Source organism: Elephantulus edwardii, unplaced genomic scaffold, assembly GCF_000299155.1.
Source record: "Elephantulus edwardii isolate Elephantulus edwardi_28Jun2011 unplaced genomic scaffold, EleEdw1.0 scaffold00138, whole genome shotgun sequence".
Taxonomy (NCBI): Eukaryota; Metazoa; Chordata; class Mammalia; order Macroscelidea; family Macroscelididae; genus Elephantulus; species Elephantulus edwardii.
The window spans coordinates 4,543,255-4,553,077 of record NW_006399888.1 but is presented as its reverse complement, the minus strand read 5'-3'; positions in this window follow the sequence as shown (position 1 = coordinate 4,553,077).

The following is a 9,823-nucleotide window of genomic DNA, read 5'->3' as shown; positions in this document are numbered from 1 at the left end:
ACTATTTCCTTAAACTTCTGCTTCTGGGCAATCTTCATGTGGTTTGGCATCTCACTTCATCTATCTCATTAAAGGTCTTCCTCTCTTTCACTGACCCTCTAAATTTCCAACCTGATGTCCTTTCCAAAGAGGAAAGAATCTCAGGTGAAAATGCTAACAACAAGTAGGAGCAATTGAAGGAAAAGGAGAGGTATCTGATGACAATGAGGTCCAAAAGTTGGATAATTTTCGTTAGTTCTCTAGTCTTGGAAATAAGTCTTTGTTCTCGGAGGCTACCGGGATTTGCCATGTTCTCTAGACTCTGAGAGTGGAGCATGCTTTCTAGATTCTGGATGAAAACACCTCAGCTCTGGATCTTAGCTCTACTCTCCAGGCCCACTGTGATAACAACTTTGCTCCCTTCATTTTATAAGTCCCCTTCCTTCTAATTCATTTGAATTGTAACCCCCTTCGGTGGGCCTCAAAACTCCCTATTTTTAGGCATTTGAGCCATGATATACCTGTCTCCTTCGCTTCGGAAGCAGACCCATTCTCCTGGTACACATCAATGACAGCTGCACCTTCTAGAACCAAGTAAATCAAGATCTAACTCTTTAAAACTTAGGAGGATCTTTTTGCATCCTTTGCAATCCAGAGAACTACAGCCCTTCATTTTGGAAACAAGAAGCTCATCCTTCCTATGCTCTTTCTTTCTAAGAATTCTTTGGATTCCAAGCTGCTCCAGTGATGATTCTTTTCTTTGCTTGAAGAGCAATATCTACAGCTCCTTTGGCCTAGATCCTGCCTGTGGGATTCTGAAAGGCAGATAGCAATCTCTCCTTCCACTCTCCTTTTTCTTTTTTAGTCTAAGTTAATGGGGTGTCTGCTGTTGTTATTGATTAGATCCATCAGTCACAGACTTAGTTTCTTTATCAAAAGATTGCGCACCCACATCCTTGGTGAACATCCCAGGATATTTGTCGTTCCAAATCTCAAAGTTCTGCTTTCCTTTAGCGCAGTTCGTTTTTAAGTCCGTCTCCTTCCTTCTTCAGTTTGCTGTAAGTGAAAAGGAAAAAAAAAAAGCATAGCCCCTTCAAGATCTTCTGTAGGTAGATGAGACGTATATCAAACTTAATCATGTACACATTTTGTTCTGCCACCAAACCTTTGAACATAATTCAGAGAAGTTCTTTGCCACTGCATAAAAAGCATAACCTTTCTTCCATTGTCCAATCATATGTTCATTAATTTTATTTTAAAGTCTCATCAGAGGCACAATCTCAAACATCTTAGGGACATTCCGTTGGGGATATCACATATACACTCTAAAAAAGACACTGTCTACAGTGCTTCTTTCTTTTTTTTTTCTTTCTTTTTCTAGAGCCCTTCTGAACACTCATCAGATTGCTTTTGACATGGATACTTTTCCTAAAAGATTCTAAGAAAATCAAGGTTTTCACTATGTTGTTCTTGTTACCTACCATCGAATCAAAACCAACTCTAACTTTGAAAGTCTGTTAGCCTTTACAGATTACCCAATATCAATATGGCTGCCATATTTTAGTTATGTTAGGGAAGCACCTCACTCTCTAGCACCAAACTATCTCTTAGTTATCTAGTATTACTATAATAGATTTAAAATCAGGAAGGCTGTGCCTCAGAATTGTATACTTTCTCCATAGTTTTTCAAAATGTATGCAGAGCAACTAATTCATGAAACCAGACTATGAAGAAGAAAATGGTATCAGGATCAGAGGAAGTCTCATTGACATCCTGTGTTATGCAAATGATAAAACCTCATTTACCAAAAGTGAGGAAGACTTGAAACACTTGCTGCAAAAGATCAAAGACTATAGCTGTCAATATAGATTGCATGTCAACATCAAGAAAGTAAAGGTCCTTATCACTGGGCCAATGGGCAACATCACCATAGAAGACGAAAAGATTCAAACTGTCAATAATTTCATCTTACTTGGATATCACGGTCAAAATTCTTCATACCAGGAGTCCAGAGATCAGGAGATGTGTTGTTTTGGATAAGTTCACTGTCAAAGACCTCTCCAAAACACTGAAGATCAATGACGTCATTTTGAAGACTTAACATGAGCCTGATCCAAGCCATGGTCTTTTCAATCATTTGTTATGCATCTGTGAGCTGGGTAATAAATGGGATGACAGAAGAATTGATGGCTTTGAGTCGTAATGTTAATAAAAGTACTGAATATCCCATGGACTGCCAAAAGAATGAACAGCTATGTCTTGGAAAAGGTGTACTTGGTGTGTTCCTTGGAGGCAAAGTTGGAAAAGTTTTGTCTTGCATACTTCAGACATGATGCTAGGAGAGGCTATTCCTTGGAAAGGAGTATCATGTTTGGAAAGGAGAAAGGTCAGCCAAAGAGAGGAAGACCTCCAACAAGATGGATTGATACAGTGACTGCAACAATGAGTCAGAGATGACAAAGATGTCACGGGACAGGACAGGATTCAGATCTGTTGTTCATAGAATCACTATCAGTTGTACTCAACTCAACAGCTTCGAGCAACAAAAAACAACTATAAAAAAAATCATAAATGGGTACCTTTAACCTACATAAATTTACTTTCTCTACGTTCAGGAGCATAGAATTCTAAACTTAAGGTGCTGGTGCTCAGGGAAGTCTTTCTCTTTGCTGAATCCGGAGGAAGCATATTGTCCCATTGAACTTCTGATCTGAGATGGAGGGTCAATTAAAGAGAAGAAGACTCTCAATGAGATGGATCAATACAGTGACTATGGCAATGGCTCAAGTGAGTGAAGAATGATAAGGATGGCACAGGGCTGGACAGGTTTGAGATCTGTTGTTCATAGGGTTGTTATGAGTCACAATGCCACAGCATCTAACAACAAAAAAAATGTATTATCAAAAGACATTGAGTAAAATGACAACCCCCAACTTATTTTTTCTCATTTATATAACACATATATCCTACTCCCCAATGAGATTATAACCACAGGCAAAAATGGTGAGATTTGAAACACATCTTTTGGGAAACACCATTCAACTCATCACATTGGTGTTGATGATGCCAGAAAAGATGTGCAGAATTAAATAAATGGTGGTCAAAGGATAAGTCAGATTTAAGATCCAGAAAGGGAATGAGCTTTATCAAAATGACTATTATATATATTAGATTCAAGCTACAGTCTCAAAACAACAACAAAACCTACAAACAACTGATTTACTTTCAATTGATTGTTCACATATTACATCACAACATGGAGAATGGTTATATTTTATTACTTTATAGAAGAACCATCAGTCAAATATCCGCAATATCACTGAGAATCGTAGCTTAGTCCCATGAATGGTTCATATAACATTAACCATCACAGTGTACACTTATCAGCTTGGTACCTTCTGGTTTTCATTCCCAGCACAGTATACCATGACCATCCGATACAAAGTGGCCAAAGCTGGTATGCCAATGTTCATGTGTCCCATTTCACTTTTAACAATTTCCAGTTTTGTAACATTCAAGCTACATATATTTTATGTTCCAATTATTAAATCATGTTTGTTATTATTTTTCCTCATTTCAACTGATAGATATCCAAACTGGGCTATACCACTACACTACTGTAAGTATCCTCATTCCTCTAGTATTTATAGGGTTTTCAAAGGAAACTGACATGGCTGAGGAGTAATGATGTCAGTTTGAAGATTAAGATGCATGTGCCTCTGAGAGCTGGACAATGAATAAAGATGTCAGAAGAAGAATTGACGCCATTGAGCTGTGGTGTTGGAGAAGAGCACTGAACATCCCATAGACAAACAAAAACCAAACAGATATTTCTTCAAGAGGGTGCAGCTGAAATGCTCTTTGGGGACAAGAATGATAAGGCTTCATCTCTCATACTTTGGGCTAGGAGGAGCTATTCCTTGGGGAGGGACATGACTCTGGGAAGGGTGGAGGGTCAGCCAAAGAGAGGAAGATCTTCAACCAGGTGGATTGACACAGTGACTGCTGCAATGGGCTCTTGTATGTCAGGAAGTGTGAGGATGGTGCAGGACAGAACAGGGTTCATATCTTTTGTCCATAGGGTTGCTATGAGTTATACTCAATTCAACAGCACCTAACAATAACAACAACAATAGATGCCAAAAAAGAGGAAAAGAAAGAGAAGCTTGTAGAAAAGGGGAAGGGTGGAAATCAGTAGGATAGTAGAGTTCAGTGTGCAGATTGGGAAAAATTAAAATGAGGACTTGAGAAGATGATGTAACAACAGGCCTAGATCAATGGTAATTCATGATATGGGATGCAAAGTATACTAATGTATGAAACACAACATAAACTAAGGAATTTATGGAATACAAGATATATGAATGACACACAATGTAAATGAAATATTGTATGAAAACGAATAGAAATATGTGAAATATTTAAAAAAAACAAAAAGATGTGTTGCCGTTAGAAAATGTATTGCCAAGGACTCTACAGAGTGCTAAACATCAATTATGTCAGTTTAAAGATTCAGGTGTATCCGATCTAAGCCATGGTCTTTCCAATTAATCGGAATGCATCTGAAAGTCGAACTATGAAGAAAAATGACAGAAGAATTGATGCCTTTGAGTTGTGATGTTGGAAAAGAGTCTTAAAAATCCCATGAACTCTCAAAAGAATAAACAAACATGTCCAGGAGAAAGTGCAGCCAGAGTGCTTCTTGGAGGCAGAGATGGTGAAACTTCATCTCACATACCTTGGGCATGTTTTTAGGAGGGACTGTCCTTGGAAAATGCCATCATGCCTGGAAAGGTGGAGGGTCAGTGAAGACGAGAGCCCTCAACAATATGGATTGACCTCAAGAATACCAGAGATGGTACAGGATAAGGCAGGGTACAGATCCATTGTTAATAGGGTCTCTATTAGCCATAGCCACTCTCATCATCTCTGACATACTTGAGCTTATTGCTACAGTTACTGTGTCAATCAATCTGGTTGAGGGCCTTCCTCTCTTTCACTGACCCTCCACCTTTCCAAGCATGATGCCCCTCTCCAAGGAATAAATATCTTCTCCTACCAACATGCCCAAGGTACATGAGATGAATCTTCATTATCATCGCCTCCAAACGAGCACTCTGGCTGCACCTTCTATAAAACATAGCTGTTTGTTCTTTTGCCTGTCCATAGGATGTTCAGCACTCTTTTTCAACACTATAGCTCAAAGGCATCAGTTCTTTTTCTGTCTTCCTTATTTATTGTCCAACTCCCTGATGCACAGCAAGTGTTTGAAAAGACCATGGCCTGAATCAGGCACATTTTAGTCTTCAAACTAATATCATTGTTCTTCAATAATTTGTAGAGGTCCCTAACTGCAGACTCCCAGTACAACACATCTCCTCATTTTCTGACCACTGGTACCAAACAGTGGTGATCCATGTAAGATGAAGTCATTGACAGTTTCAATCAGTTCACTATTTATTATGATGTTGTCTATCAGTAAGTACAGTGGTGGAAGATTTTGTTTTCTTGATGTTAAGATGCAATCCATATTGTCCAGAATGAAGGCTGCATGGTGGATATACTCAGGGGATGGGGGGATTGTATACCAATTAAAGAATTTGTCTTTTATTTTTCAAAGAGAAGAGCAAACTGGGGGTGGAGGGGTGTGCAGGGAGAAAAATGCAACAATGAATGAATGGAAATCCAAAGTCTCTGTAAACATTCATTAAAATTAATAATAATTTTTTAAAATATGCAATCCATATTGAAGATTTTAGTTTTTTATCTTCTTCAGCGAGCATTTCAAATCCTCCTCTGAGCAAGCAAGGTTGTGATATCTGCTTAACATAGGCCATTGATGAGCTTTCCTCAGACTTCTGCTCAATAAACTTAAACTGACATAACTTACTTAATATTCCTTGCACCATTATCCTATATTATAAGTAGCCATTCCCAGATGTATTTTCCAGTTTTCTAATTTTTATTTAATGGAATAATTAAGCATGATGTCTCTCTCCAAGGATTGGTTCTTCCTAAAAATGCACCTAAAGTAAGTCAGATTACATTTCACCATCCTTGCCTCTGAAGAGCACTTTGTACATCCTTCAAGGCAAATTTGTTCTTTTGTCACTTGGAGGCATATTCAACATTCTTCTCCAACACCACAAGTCAAAGGCATCTGGTCTTCTGTCTCTTCATTCGCTGTCCCACTTTCAGACGCATAGGAAGCAACTGAAAAGACTACTATTTGGATCAGGCACATCTTAGTCTTTAAACTAACATCCTTGCTCTTTAGCACTTTGGAGAGGTGTTTGACAGCAGATTTCCCACTGAAGCTTGTCCATTATGGGCGATCTTGCTAATATTTGAAATGTCAGTGTTATAGCTTCCAGTATCACAGAAATATAAAAGGTACGAGAGCAAACTGACAGACAAGTAGTGGACAGACTGTTGAGGTTCTTCTTGGGATTGTTTTGCTGGCTTTCTATTTTACCAAACATGATGTCTTTCCCCAGGGATTAGTCTTTCTGAATAACATAGCCAGCAAATAAGGAGAAATCTTGTGATCCTTACCCATAACGGAGCCTTCTGGTTACACTTTTTCCAAGATGTATTTAGTTTCTTAGCAGTCTATAGCATATCCAATATTCTTCACCAACACTATCATTCAAGGGCAACAATCTTCTTCTGCCTTCTTAGTTACTGTCCAACTTAAATATACACATAAGATGATTGAAAACGCCATGGCTTGCATCAGTTGTACCATATTCTTCAAAGTGGCATCCCTACTCTTTAGCACTTTAAAGAGATGCTTTGCAATACATTTGTCCAATGTAATTCACCTTTTGCCTTCTTGGCTACTGCTTCCATAGATGTGACATGTGAATCTAAGCAAAATGAAATGTTTCATAGCTTCACTCTTTTTGTGTCAACATCAAGAAAACTAAAAAAAAGTATTAGACTAATAAGCAACATCATGACAAATGGGGAAAATGATTGAAACAAAGCTGTGTCATCTGCATATCACAGGTATTAATCAGAGTCTTCTTCCACTCCCAATGTGTCATTCTCCTCACACAGTCCAGCTCCTCGTGTTACTTGTTTAGCATAAAGATTGAATAAGTAAGATGAAAGGCTACAACCCTGACATATCTAGAAAGAGATGTATTTTGAGGAAATAACTTCTGCAGTTGTGGTGTTGGAAAAACTCCAAGTCTGCAGGTCAGATATTAAGCTTCTTCTGACTCAAACAGTTGCAGGAACTGGAGAATTTCAAAAAGGGAAGGTCTAGTGGCAGGTTGTAGACACGCATCCCAAGAACCAGGGATGATGCGTTAGATGGAGGATCCACAGAAAGAGTGTGGTCTTTCCAAGAATTGCCATAGTGCATGTAAGTCACACGCTCACGAAAACTGACTGACCTTCATCTGATTGCTGTCGACATCGGGTCATAAACATGAAGATGATTATTTTACATTATGTTGCATTACAAAAGATCAATCAATCATATATGTCCTCTATTTTTAATTTTTCAATGATGTAGCAGTGAATTTCACATTTCAAAGAAAAAAAAATCCACTGGATTAACTTTTTGTGTTCCTAGTAGATAAATCACTGTCTCAGTCTTTCATTTTTCATATAAAATTATTAATGAATCATGGGGAAATAATGTTGTAAAAATAAAATCAAATCCATTTTTGGCTATAAAACAGACATTTTTGCTTTGTGGTGACATCTTGCAGAAAGCCAATGAGAGGTGAGTCTCCCTTCTTCTGCCGTCTGGATGACCCTTCTCCACAGAATTCCAGAGCAAGAGAAGGAAATAATTTCTTCCCTTTTACAAGCATTTTCCGCGACAGAACTTGATGGAGTCACTCTTTCCTGTAAAAGGGACACAAAATGGAAAATAAAAAGGTAGAGTGGTTGAAAGAGATACATTTATATAGGAAAATTCTAACTGTATATTGTGATGATGTAGTAAGTGACTGGAACAAGAATATTCGCTACTTCTATTTCTGCCAAACAAAAACTTATCACTTAGCCTATCTCATCAATAGATAGCCTTATAGATTCCAAATTCTTTTGACAGCTAGAGGTGAAAACTCCACACAAACTAGACAGGAGACTTCCAGCAAGCAGAATTTTATTTTGGCAACAGTTGTCATGGAGGGATGTGCCTTATTTTCATGCCACTGGGGTTAAAGCACTGTCATTCACATGAACTTGGATATAATAAATGGACTTCTGAACCTCTTCTAGAAAAGTTTCCTTATTAATCTCCCCTAGATGAACAAGCCACCATACGTCTGTTGGTTTGTGGGACTATGGTAGCTTGTATGTTGTGATGCTATGGATATGCCACTAGTATTTCAAATAAGAGCAAGGTCACTTAAGGTGGACAGGTTTCGGTAAAACTTCTAGACTAATACCACCTAGGAAAAAGGGCATGATGACCAGCTTAAAAAAAATCAGTGTGTGTGAAAACCTAGTGAATCACAATAGAATATAGCTTAACTTGCTTGATAAATGTTAGCGTGCTGGCTGTCACAAGGAGATTCTGTTGTTCTTCAGGTTTCCATAAGTTGAAATCAACTAGGGGGTAGCTATCCTTAAGAGTCCAGCTCCTAGGGAGCTCTGTTAGGCTAGTGGCAAGAAGCTGCACTGCAATCCCAGAGGCTAGGGGTTCAAATCCACTAGATACTCTGCTGGAGAAGGAGGGGCAATGTCCTCCTGATCCCTTCAGTGAGCGGAGGATGTACCCACCACCCTTAGCTAATCCCCACTGTCAAGCATTTGACAAACTATAACATTGAGGAAAATGGAAATTCTAGAACACTTGACTGTGCTTATATGAAACCTATACCTAGACCAAGAAGCAGTTGTCTAAATAGAACAAGAGAACACTGCATGGTTTAAAAACAAGAAAGGTGTGTATCAGGGCTATAGCCTCTCTCCGACCCTGTTCAATCTGTATGCTGGGAAAAAATCATTCAAGAAACTGTAGTTCATGAAAAAGAATGTGCTATTAGGATGAGAGCAAAGCTCATCAACAAGTTTTGTTATGCAGATGGCACAATCTTGCTTGCTGAAAGTGAGGAGGACTTGAAACACTTGTCACAGAAGATCAAAGACTATAGCCTGCAATATGGATTATATCTCAATATAAACTCAAGAAAACAAAGATCCTCACCACTGGGACAAAAGGCAGTATCATGAAAAATTGAGAAAAGTTTGAAGTTGTCAATCATGTCAACTTTCTTGACTCCACAATCAACACCACCAGTCTCAGCAGTCAAGAAATCAAAAGATGTGTGTTGCACTGGGAAAGTCCCCAGTCAAGGACTTCTCCAAAGTACTGAAGAGCAATGATGTCATCTTAACAACTAAGGTGCACTTGATTGAAGCCATAGTCTTTTCAATCACCTGCTATGCATCTGTGAGACAGAGCATAGGGATGACAGGAGAAAGATTTTGAGTTGCTATGTTGAAGAAGAGTGCTGGGTGTTCCATGAACTTCCAAAAAGAACAAACACATATATCTTAGAGAAAATGCTGCCAGAGTGCTCCTTAGAGGCAAGGACGGTGAAGTTTCATCTCAAATACTTTCATCTCTTATAGTGTTAGGAGAGGAGATCGTGCTTGGAAAGGTAGAGGGTCAGGAGAAGAATGGAAGATCCTCAATGAGATAGATTAACAGAGTGGCGGCAGGCAGCAATAAGATCAGAAATGATAAGGGTAGAATAATACAGGATTCAGATCTATTGTTTATAGGATTGTTATGAGTTGTACCAACGCTAGGATGTTGAAGCGCCGTCTCACATACTTTGGGTATGTGGCCAGGAGAGACCAATCTTTGGAGAAG